The sequence below is a fragment of the Scyliorhinus torazame genome, chromosome 15, assembly GCF_047496885.1.
Source record: "Scyliorhinus torazame isolate Kashiwa2021f chromosome 15, sScyTor2.1, whole genome shotgun sequence".
In the NCBI taxonomy this organism is placed as follows: Eukaryota; Metazoa; Chordata; class Chondrichthyes; order Carcharhiniformes; family Scyliorhinidae; genus Scyliorhinus; species Scyliorhinus torazame.
In genome coordinates, this window is record NC_092721.1 from 148,910,385 (window position 1) to 148,923,224 (window position 12,840).

The 12,840-nt window shown below is 44.4% G+C and overlaps 1 protein-coding gene across 6 annotated transcripts in view; it reads left to right on the forward strand.

The window, feature by feature from the left end:
• Positions 1-12,840, forward strand: part of LOC140391890 (actin-binding protein WASF3-like) — a 203,880-nt gene that overhangs the window by 11,866 nt on the left and 179,174 nt on the right. For all 6 annotated transcript variants that reach the window (XM_072476914.1, XM_072476911.1, XM_072476915.1 and 3 more), the window contains one exon: positions 639-716. The gene's annotated coding sequence lies outside the window, so the exon portion shown is untranslated. The remainder of the gene's footprint in view (positions 1-638; positions 717-12,840) is intronic.

The window sequence follows — 12,840 nt, forward strand, 5'->3', positions numbered from 1 at the left end:
GTGAGATTCTTGATTTTTGCCTGTGTTTTTCTTCCATTTGACTGCGGGCCTTTGGAGCCTGCTCAGATTTTCCTGTGTCACTAGTTTCCCTCTCCACTTAGCCAACCTGCTTTAATTATTCACACCTTGTCTGGGTCTTGTAAATGCCATTTGTTTTTCTAATTAACATGCCTCCTTTAATCTACACTATTATTAATTCTGACATTTAACCAGCTTCTGGTTTTTTTGCCCCCTAATTACTTTCTTGGTCACTCTTTTTAGTTTTTTATGGATGTGGTATCCCCTTTGCTTTACTGCGTTCATAGAATCATAGAATTTACAGTGCAGAAGGAGGTCACTTGGCCCATCGAATCTGCACCGGCCCTTACAAAGAGCACCCTACTCAAGCCCACATCCCTTCCCTATCCCCGTAACCCAGTAATCCCCACTAAACCTTTTTGGACACTAAGGGCAATTTAGCATGGCCAATCCACCTAACCTGCACATCTTTGGACTGTGGGAGGAAACCGGAGCGCCTGGGGTATTCCTTCTTTTCAACTGTTCCTCAGTACTCCAGTAATACTTGAAATGTTAACCTATTCCCATTCTGCAGAGTTTCTGAGTATTGAAGTTTCCAACACTTTCTGGTTTTGTTTCAGATTCCCAGTGCTGTGTACTGTGGAGAACCGCACGAGGAAGCACAGAGGGTCCAAAACTAACGGAACTTTATTTACAAGGTGCGTTGACTACAGGCTGATTCTTCACTCTGGCAGTTTCCCTGCGTTAGCAACCTGTGATGTCCCTTGTGATGACTGCATGCGACATGCATATATTAATACACCGTGCTTACCGAAGCTATGAAGACTCCATATAAATACATAACACACAGCATCTGTAATATTTTGCTTTTACTTCTTTTCCTTCCAATCTGTTTTGTCAGGTAGCACTATTAAGCATCCAGTGGTAACTATCACATGGGTGATAACCTAAAAATATGCAATCGCTTTCATTAGGAAACCGGTGAATCACAATGTCAATGCAGGTCTGTCCTTTTGTATTGTGTGATTTAATCCTTGGTCTTTGTATGATTTATCCTTGGTCTTCAGCAAGATTCAACTCATGGAAAATATCTTCTTTCACTCATTAATATCTTTCAGTTGGTTACTCAACACCACCCCATCTGTTTATTCTGCTGTTAGTTACAACTCCTTAACCCTCCATTCCCCCTCTTTCCCCCCTCAAGGTATCGAGATGTGAGAGCATCCCCCCCCCCCCGCCCCATTTCAACCTCAAGCAGTTTCCTTGTATTATCTCTTCCAATCTATTTTTACCAGAGGCTTTGCTTACTTTAAAATTCAATACATTGTAGCCTGATTGGCATTTCACATAGAAGGGGTTGGAGTATGTGCTATCTTCTGACTAGTTTTGCTGTTGTTGCTTTCAAAGAGGCCCAAAACACACACATTTTAAATTATTGTTCCAAGGCCAGTAGGGACAACTGTGCTCCTGAGGATTCTGCACTACGAATCTTTGCTGCTACTGCCATTCCTGGTTCCCCATCCTCCCATGAGTGTGACCCTATTCCTGGCATAGAGAGAGGTGGCAATGGATGTTTTGAGGAATCCTTCCCTTCCTGAATTATACTTTGTCTTTGTGTGTGAACATTAAGGTAACCTTCCCTTCCTTGCCAGTTTATAGTTCAAATCTCTGTGAGGGTGAAGAGATTGGAAGTAGTCTTCAACCCTCTATTTGGTTGACATGGGAGGAGGAAGTTGACTGCTGCAGTTTTGTCCTGGGTGCTGGTGTGGTTTTCAGTTCTCAATTGAGTTGGTGGTTACTTTGCAATCACCAAGAGCTTCAACGTACTGAGTGATGATGAAAAGGGGGCTCCATTTAGTTTAATTGTGGGATTGTTCCAATGTCAGCTCAATCCACATTGTGATTATTTTCTTATTTGAGTCTTCTGGCAAACATACTGTCCATTCACCCAATATCATGGATTGGAGTAACTACCTGATGTTGCTATAGTTTTGACACTCTGTACATCATTTTCAATTCTTAATCATAATTATGTATACAGAATTTAAAAGGTAAAAACATAATATGGGAACAAATAATCAACACGTGATTTTTGTTTTGTTGCCGTTTTCATATATTGGATTTAACTGTTACTTATGTTCAAGCTTGGTCACTTCAAAGGTTATCTGCCTTTGCTGGCCTCCTTTTCCAGTTTTTCACAATCTAACACTAATCTCTTGTTCCTGCTGGAATTATTACTATGTGTGAATTTGTAGCACATTCAGAGACTTGTGCAAAGTCAATTGGGATCCTTTTTGATTTCCTTTAATTAGTTTTATACCAGAATTTTATACCAGTTTACCTTAATTTATTCCAGTTAAGTAGCTGTTCAGTTGTTTTGATAGATTGGCATTTTAACAATGTTTTGGAGAGCAATTAGGGATTGCCGATAAATGAGCGATGCCCACATCCCATTAAATTTTTTTTAAATGCCACTTTGGGTTTAAGGGTAAGCCCAACTGACAGGTGCAAATTCTAACTAGTATGTGTCATCCACAGTTAAATATCCAAAATCCTTAATGGAATGTACGCTGTATTTTATGTTTCATCAGAAAATTATTTGGATTGCATTCCCACTCTGCTTCTTTTGCATCATTACAGTTTTGTACAATGTGCGCAACAGCCTTATTTCAATTTACTTTATTCTCTTTCTTGGGTTGAGTTCACTTATGGCAAAGCTTTAAATGGTAGTAAATATATTTAAATTAGTTAATTTTGTTCTGTTGAAACTATCATAGTAAATATTGTAACTGCTTATTTCACACCCTCTGATCCTTTTATAAGTAAGATTTATAATTATTTGTCATTTTTAGATAGTAAGAGAATACTTCTCTGTCATGACACAAAAATGTTATAGAACATAGGGTATACGTTCTTTACTATTACTCTGTCTGCAGTGAATTGCTGGCGACTAACTGTTGCATAATGTGATGTTTATGGATAATATCAAGCCATTTGTTCAGGTGATCAGATTTAGGGAGGTGACACATCCAAAGAAATCTGTCACAAGCTGACAAAACCGAGAATGGCGTAACAATAAATACAAAGATATACATGTTAAAGCAGGAAACACGATGGGCCAAATCTTCCAGTCTGTGCATTGTTGAAAGGTGCCCATTGGGACTGTGTGAAAGTCGTGACACAGTGACATACGTAGGAATTAATGGGAATTTTATAGAAGTTGGAATCTTCAAACAGTTCCGCAGTATTTGCTTGGTTAGTTACCCAGGAAATCATAGAATCCCTACAGTGGAGACGGAGGCCATTCGGCTCATCGAGACTGAACCGACCCTCCGAAAGAGCACCCTACCTAGGTCCACACCCACACCCTATCCCCATAACCCAATAACCCCACCTAACCTCTTGGACACTAAGGGGCAACTTAGCATGGCCAGTCTACCTAACCTGCACATCTTTGGACTGTGGGGGACAACTCTGAGGAGACCAAAGCAGACACATGGTCCATCTCTAACTCTCCTCTTCATTGATTTCTCTCTCTTTTTCTGGTGTTAGCTATCAACTAATATTCATTAGAAGCCCATTGACTTCAATAGCTACCTCGACTACATTTCCTCACATCCTACACCTCCTAAGCACTCCATTCCCTTCTCCAAGTTCCTATCTCCGTCATAGTCCGAAATGGTAGATTAAAACCTAGTTTAACACCTCGGTAACTGCACAGCTGATTTCCCCCATCACCTATTAATGGCTGAGGCCGTTATCAATGCTTGACTGAATTTCAAATACGAATGGGTTTGAGCACTGTAGGTGTCCCATTCATCTGAAAATGAATGACAGTTTCAAGAAGTTGTAATAAAATTGTCCTTTTGTTGTTTATGGTTTGTTCAGGCAAGCTAATTGGACTTTAAGTTTTTTTTTACATGGTAGAATGATTTTTTGTCAATGTAAATGATATTAAGGCTTTTAGATTGGGGGAAAAAATAAACCTCTCACTAAGGAGTGTAAAATATTTTCCATTGATATTGCATGGCATATGAGTGCACAGTGCATACTGGATGAGTGGCTGTGGAGGACATAATAATCGCTTCTTGTCACAAGTAGGTTTCAATTAAGTTACTGTGAAAAGCCCCTAGTCGCCACATTCCGGCACCTGTTCAGGGAGGCCGGTATGGGAATTGAACCCGTGCTGCTGGCCTTGTTTTGCATTACAAGCCAGCTATTTAGCCCACTATGCTAAACCAGCCCCAGCAAGATGGCATGAGTAATTTGAGGGAGCATGGGGCTTGGCAAGAAGCTCAGCACTATCCAGGACAAAGCAACCCATTTGACTGGCACCCCACCCACCACTTTCAACATCCATTCCCTGCACCACCACCGCACACTGGCAGTAGTATGTACCATCCACAAGATGCACTACAACAACTCACCAAGGCTCCTTTCACAGCACCTTCCAAACCTGTGACCTCTACCACAAAAAAGGACTAGAGTAGCCGACTCATGGGAACACTACCACCTCCAAGTTGTACAATATCCTGACTTGGAAATATATTGCTGTTTCTTCACTGTTGCCGGATCAAAATCCTAGAATATCCTCACAAACAGCACTGTGGATGTACCTGCACCACATGAATTACAGTGGTTCAAGAAGGCTGCTCACCACAACCTTCTCCAGGAAAGTTAGAGATGGGCAATAAAAATGCTACCCTAGCCAGCGATGCCCAAGTCCTGTGAAAGAATCATAAAATAAAGATGGCCTGGGTGGTGATTTGAGGGAGCATGGAAGACAAGGGGTTAGAGATGGCATGGTCAGTCTGCGGGGGCTTGGAGGATGCATAGGGCACATTTCAAAAGCGCGGGAGCTGCGAGTCGGAGCGGAGATTTAAAAAGATCGCGGCCTAGTTTCGGGAGCCTTTCGGAGGAGGATGAGCAGTCTCTGTCAGGGAGAGAACCTGATAACATCTAAGACCCTCAGAAGGTAAGTAAGTGATTTTTACTCATTTTTAGTGTGTGTGGTGTGTGTACTAAATTAAAAAAATTAAGCATTGGTAACTAATTAAACATAATTACGTTATTATAATTTAGAGGGGTATCTAAGCCAGAGATCAGAGAGTACTATATTTAGCTTTCACATTTATAGTAGAAATCTAGTGCTAGGAAACAGATAGTTAACAGTAACGTAAAAAAATTTTTTTTTTTAGCTTTTAATTTTAATTTACTAATTAATTGACGCAATGTCAGTTAGAGGGGTGCAGTGCTCTGACTGTGAAATGTGGCAGGTCCGGGAGGCTTCCAGCGTCCCGGATGGCTTCATCTGCAGAAAGTGCACCCAACTGGAGCTACTCACAGACCGCATGGTTCGGTTGGAGCAGCAATTGGATTCACTTAGGAGCATGCAGGTGGCGGAAAGCGTCATAGATCGCCGTTATATAAATGTGGTCACACCCAAGGTGCAGGCAGAGAAATGGGTGACCACCAGAAAGGGCAGGCAGTCAGTGCAGGAATCCCCTGTGGTTGTCCCCCTCTCGAACAGTTATACCCCTTTGGATACTGTCGGGGGGGTTAGCCCATCAGGGGAAAGCAGCAGCAGCCAGAGCAGTGGCACCACGGCTGGCTCTGATGTTCAGAAGGGAGGGTCAAAGCGCAGAAGAGCAATAGTATTAGGGGACTCAATAGTCAGAGGCACAGATGGGCACTTCTGTGGACGTGAAAGAGACTCCAGGATGGTATGTTGCCTCCCTGGTGCCAGGGTCCAGGATGTCTCCGAACGGGTAGAGGGCATCCTGAAGGGGGAGGGCAAACAGGCAGAGGTCGTTGTACATATTGGTACTAACGACATAGGCAGGAAGGGGTATGAGGTCCTGCAGCAGGAGTTCAGGGAGCTAGGCAGAAAGTTAAAAGACAGGACCTCTAGCGTTGTAATCTCTGGATTACTCCCTGTGTCACGTGCCAGTGAGGCTAGAAATAGGAAGTAGAGGAAACCAGAACAAAGAACAAAGAAATGTACAGCACAGGAACAGGCCCTTTGGCCCTCCAGCCCGTTCCGACCATGCTGCCCGACTAAACTACAATCTTCTACACTTCCTGGGTCCGTATCCCTCTATTCCTATCCTATTCATGTATTTGTCAAGATGCCCCTTAAATGTCACTATCGTCCCTGCTTCCACCACCTCCTCCGGTAGCGAGTTCCAGGGACCCATTACCCTCGGTGTAAAAAAACTTACCTCGTACATCTACTCTAAACCTTGCCCCTCTCACCTTAAACCTATGCCCTCTAGTAATTGACCCCTCTACCACGGGGAAAAGCCTCTGACTATCCACTCTGTCTATGCCCCTCATAATTTTGTAGACCTCTATCAGGTCGCCCCTCAACCTCCTTCGTTCCAGCAGTCAAACACGTGGCTAAACAGCTGGTGTAGGAGGGAGGTTTTCCGTTATCTGGACCACTGGGAGCTCTTCCGGGGCAGGTGTGACCTATATAAGAAGGACGGGTTGCACCCAAACCGGAGAGGCATAAATATCCTGGCCGCGAGGTTTGCTAGTGTCACACGGGAGGGTTTAAACTAGTATGGCAGGGGGGTGGGCACGGGAGCAATAGGTCAGAAGGTGAGAGCATTGAGGGAGAACTAGGGAATAGGGACAGTGTGGCTCTGAGGCAGAGCAGACCGGGAGAAGTTGCTGAACACAGCGGGTCTGGTGGCCTGAAGTGCATATGTTTTAATGCAAGAAGTATTACGGGTAAGGCAGATGAACGTAGAGCTTGAATTAGTACTTGGAACTATGATGTTGTTGCCATTACAGAGACCTGGTTGAGGGAAGGGCAGGATTGGCAGCTAAACGTTCCAGGATTTAGATGTTTCAGGCGGGATAGAGGGGGATGTAAAAGGGGTGGAGGAGTTGCGCTACTGGTTAGGGAGAATATCACAGCTGTACTACGGGAGGACACCTCCGAGGGCAGTGAGGCTATATTGGTAGAGATCAGGAATAAGAAGGGTGCAGTCACAATGTTGGGGGTTTACTACAGGCCTTCCAACAGCCAGCGGGAGATAGAGGAACAGATAGGTAGACAGATTTTGGAAAAGAGTAGGAACAACAGGGTTGTGGTGATGGGAGACTTCAACTTCCCCAATATTGACTGGGACTCACTTAGTGCCAGGGGCTTAGACGGAGCAGAGTTTGTAAGGAGCATCCAGGAGGGCTTCTTAAAACAATATGTAGACAGTCCAACTAGGGAAGGGGTGGTACTGGACCTGGTATTGGGGAATGAGCCCGGCCAGGTGGTAGAAGTTTCAGTAGGGGAGCATTTCGGGAACAGTGACCACAATTCAGTAAGTTTTAAAGTGCTGGTGGACAAGGATAAGAGTGGTCCTAGGGTGAATGTGCTAAATTGGGGGAAGGCTAATTATAACAATATTAGGTGGGAACTGAAGAACCTGGATTGGGGGTGGATGTTTGAGGGCAAATCAACATCTGACATGTGGGAGGCTTTCAAGTGTCAGTTGAAAGGAATTCAGGACCGGCATGTTCCTGTGAGGAAGAAGGATAAATACGGCAATTTTCGGGAACCTTGGATAACGAGAGATATTGTAGGCCTCGTCAAAAAGAAAAAGGAGGCATTTGTCAGGGCTAAAAGGCTGGGAACAGATGAAGCCTGTGTGGAATATAAGGAAAGTAGGAAGGAACTTAAGGAAGGAGTCAGGAGGGCTAGAAGGGGTCACGAAAAGTCATTGGCAAATAGGGTTAAGGAAAATCCCAAGGCTTTTTACACGTACATAAAAAGCAAGAGGGTAGCCAGGGAAAGGGTTGGCCCACTGAAGGATAGGCAAGGGAATCTATGTGTGGGAATCTATGCGTGGAGCCAGAGGAAATGGGCGAGGTACTAAATGAATACTTTGCATCAGTATTCACCAAAGTGAAGGAATTGGTAGATGTTGAGTCTGGAGAAGGGTGTGTAGATAGCCTGGGTCACATTGAGATCCAAAAAGACGAGGTGTTGGGCGTCTTAAAAAATATTAAGGTACATAAGTCCCCATGGCCTGATGGGATCTACCCCAGAATACTGAAGGAAGCTGGAGAGAAATTGCTGAGGCCTTGACAGAAATCTTTGGATCCTCACTGTCTTCAGGTGATGTCCTGGAGGACTGGAGAATAGCCAATGTTGTTCCTCTGTTTAAGAAGGGTAGCAAGGATAATCCAGGGAACTACAGGCCGGTGAGCCTTACTTCAGTGGTAGGGAAATTACTGGAGAGAATTCTTTGAGACAGGATCTACTCCCATTTGGAAGCAAATGGACTTATTAGTGAGAGGCAGCATGGTTTTGTGAAGGAGAGGTCATGTCTCACTAACTTGATAGAGTTTTTCGAGGAGTTCACAAAGATGATTGATGCAGGTAGGGCAGTGGATGTTGTCTATATGGACTTCAGTGAGGCCTTTGACAAGGTCCCTTATGGTAGACTAGTACAAAAGGTGAAGTCACACGGGATCAGGGGTGAGCTGGCAAGGTGGATACAGAACTGGCTAGGTCATAGAAGGCAGAGAGTAGCAATGGAAGGATGCTTTTCTAATTGGAGGGCTGTGACCAGTGGTGTTCCACAGGGATCAGTGCTGGGACCTTTGCTGTTTGTAGTATATATAAATGATTTGGAGGAAAATGTAACTGGTCTGATTAGTAAGTTTGCAGATGACACAAAGGTTGGTGGAATTGCGGATAGCGATGAGGACTGTCAGAGGATACAGCAGGATTTAGATTGTTTGGAGACTTGGGCGGAGAGATGGCAGATGGAGTTTAATCCGGACAAATGTGAGGTAATGCATTTTGGAAGGTCTAATGCAGGTAGGGAATATACAGTGAATGGTAGAACCCTCAAGAGTATTGAAAGTCAGAGAGATCTAGGAGTACAGGTCCACAGGTCACTGAAAGGGGCAACACGGGTGGAGAAGGCAGTCAAGAAGGCATACGGCATGCTTGCCTTCATTGGCCGGGGCATTGAGTATAAGAATTGGCAAGTCATGTTGCAGCTGTATAGAACATTAGTTAGGCCACACTTGGAGTATAGTGTTCAATTCTGGTCGCCACACTACCAGAAGGATGTGGAGGCTTTAGAGTGGGTGCAGAAGAGATTTACCAGAAATTTGCCTGGTATGGAGGGCATTAGCTATGAGGAGCGGTTGAATAAACTCGGTTTGTTCTCACTGGAACGACGGAGGTTGAGGGGCGACCTGATAGAGGTCTACAAAATTATGAGGGGCATAGACAGAGTGGATAGTCAGAGGCTTTTCCCCAGGGTAGAGGGGTCAATTACTAGGGGGCATAGGTTTAAGGTGAGAGGGGCAAGGTTTAGAGTAGATGTACGAGGCAAGTTTTTTACACCGAGGGTAATGGGTGCCTGGAACTCGCTACCGGAGGAGGTGGTGGAAGCAGGGACGATAGTGACATTTAAGGGGCATCTTGACAAATACATGAATAGGATGGGGAATAGAGGGATACGGACCCAGGAAGTGTAGAAGATTGTAGTTTAGTCGGGCAGCATGGTCGGCACGGGCTTGGAGGGCCAAAGGGCCTGTTCCTGTGCTGAACATTTCTTTGTTTGTTCTTTGTAGGTGGCATGAGCTGGCATGGATGCTCTGGGGACATGGGCTAATGTAGATAATTAGGGGTGTGGTCCAGAAGGCCTTTACAAGAAGTAGGAATAGGCCCATTGAGCCTGCTCTGCTATTCAATACGATCATGGCTGATCTCAGGCTTTAACTAGTTCCCGTTCCCTATACCCCTTAATTTCCTGAGTGACCAAAAATATATACCAGCCTTAAATGGGATGGAGCATCCATAATATTCTTGAGGTAGAGAATTCCAATGATTCACAACCCTTTGAGTGAAGTAATTTCTCCTAATCTCTGTCCTAAATGATCGCTCCCTTAGCCTGAAACTGTGCCCCGTTTTTAAAATTTCTTGAACAGCGGAAACAATCTCTCGGTGTCTACCCTTTCAAGCCCCTTCAGAATCTTATAGGTGATTTCCATGACAGTGCCTCTCATTTTTCTAAATTTCAGAGAATATAAGGCCAATTTATTCAGCCTTTCCTCATGAGCACAATTTAGTGAATCTTCGCTGTTCTACCTCCAATGTAAGTATATTGTTTCTTAAATGTGAGATCTAGAACTGCACACAGTATTCCAGATGTGTCACGCTAAATTGCCCCTTAATTGGGAAAAATGAATTGGGCACTCTAAATTTTTTTTTTAAAAGATCCATGGATCAAAAACGAAAAAGACAAAAGGAATAGGAAAAAGGGAGTCATACAATGTAATGAGGTCAGGAGCTGAGTGACCCTAGCGGGACACAAACTGAGTGCCAGTGAAAAGGTTATTGCTAAGCAAATGCCACTTGTTAACATATTTGATGACCCCTTCCATCAATTTACTGATGATTGGGATTGGACTAATGGGGTGGTAATTGGCCCGATTGGATTTGTCCTGACTTTTGTGAACAAGGCATACCTGGGCAATTTGCCACATTCCTAGGTAGATGCCAGTATTGAAGATGTGCTGGAATAGCTTCGCTACGGCACTGCAAGCGCTTGAGCACAAATCCTCAGTACTATTTCCAGAATATTGTCAGGCCCCCAATCCTTTGCCTTCAGCCGTTTCTTGATATCACACACACTGAATCTAATTGGATGAAGACTGGCATCTGTGATGCTGGGGAGATGAAGAGGAGGCTGGGAGCTGTGATTGTAGCCAATTCTTCAGCCTTGTATTTTGCACAAATATGCTGGGCACTTGCATCATTAAGATTGAGGACATTTGTGCAGCTTCCTCCAGTGAGTTGTTTAATTTTCCACCACTATTCACGGTTATATGTGGCTGGACTGCAGAGTTTAGATCTGATCCATTGATTGTGCAATTGCTTGGTTCTGTCTATTGCTTGCTGCATATGCTGTTTGACGTGCAAGGAGTCCTGTGTTGTAGCTTCACTAGGTTGACGCCTCATTTCTAGGTATGCCTGGACCTGCATCTGGCATGCGCTCCTGAACTCTTCATTGAATCAGAGTTGATCTCCTGACTAGGTCGTTATGATAGAGTGTGGGATATGCCAAGCCATGAGGTTACAGATTGTGGTCGAGTACAGTTCTTCTGCTGCTGATGGCCCTCAGCGCCTCATGTTGCCCAGCCTTGACTTGCTAGGTCTGTTTGAAATCTATCCCATTTAGCAGAGCACTATGGAGGGTATCCTCTGTGTGACAAAGAGACTTCATCTCCACAAGAACTGTGCGGTGGTCACTCCTACTGATGCTGTCATGGACAGATGTATCTGCAACAGACAGGTTGTTGAGGATTGAGGTCAAGTATATTTTTCCCTCTTATTTGTTCACCCGGCACCTGCCGCAGACCCAATCTAGCAGCTATGTCCTTTAGGTCTGACCAGCTCAGTCAGTAGTGGTGCTACTGAGTCATTATGGTGATGGATACTAAAGTCCCCCACCCAGAGTATACTTTGCACCCTAACCATCCTCCATGCTTTCCCAAGTGGTGTTCAAAATAGTCAGCTGAGCTGGGACAGTACGTGGTAATCGCATCGTAAATTTTGACCTGGTGTCACAAGACTCCGAGGCCCGGATTTGATTTGTGAACTCTTGAGGCCAACTGTCTCCTGACTGCACCCCACTAAGAGGGGGTCTCTCCTGTTGGTGGGACAGGACATACCCAGGGATGGCGATGGTGGTGTCTGTGACATTGTCTGTATGATATGATTCCGTGAGTATGACCATGTCAGGCTATTGCTTGACTAGTTTGTGAGACAGCTCACCAAATTAAGAAGATCTTCGCAGGGTTGAAAGGCTGAGTTTGAAGTTGTTTCCGGTGCCCAGGTCATTACCCAGTGGTCCATCTGGTTTCATTTCTTTGTGACTATTGAGTGGCTTGCTAGGCCATTGAAGATGCCATTAAAGATATTGAAGAGTCACATCTAAGCAGACCAGGTAAGGACAACAGATTTCCTTCCCGAAAGGGGTATTAGTGAACCAGATTGGTTTTATGACAATGGTCATCAAAAGTAGACTTTTTAATTCCAGATGTATTAATGGAATTCAAATTCCAATATGGTAGGATTGAAACCCGGTCCCCAGAGCATTACCCTGGTACTTTAGATTACTTGTCTAGCAACGATGCAACTGAGTCCCCAACAACAGCAAAGTGACTAAGAGCACCAAACTGTGATTCCACCAAACCCGTGTCTTCAGCACATTCCTTTACAGTGGCAAGATGTGAACAACATATGTTGGGCAAGAGTAAAGGCTGAACAGTTTCCATCTGTACTGAAAAACTCGTACGTCTATTCGATCTTTGCTGTCTGCTGTCTCAGATGTATTATCATCTTCTGGAGTTTTTAGAGCCTGCTTATTCCATCAGCATGTACTCATGCTAAGCCAACAACATCTTTGATGGCTCAGCCATGTTGATCGGATGAATGACGGAAAGTGAGATATTAAACTGGCAACTGAGAGATGGCTGTAACCTTCGGAGGCAGATTGTTTGAAAGGACATAGGATGCGATGAGCAGAAACAAAGCTCAGCTGACCGAGAAGAGAACCCAGGAAAAACAAAGGCCAGTGCATCATGTACCTTCTTGGCTTACTGTCTTCACCTGCAGAAAATGAGAGATGGGCAGAGGCTGCCATGCCAGATTGGTGCTCCTGAGTCACACCATGTGAATCTTAAACATAGAATTGACCACCATGGCCTTCTGAGACAAGGCTGCCACCAATAAATGTTTTGTTACATTATACTGCCTTTTACAAACTTCCGTATCAACGTATGTTTTGAAAC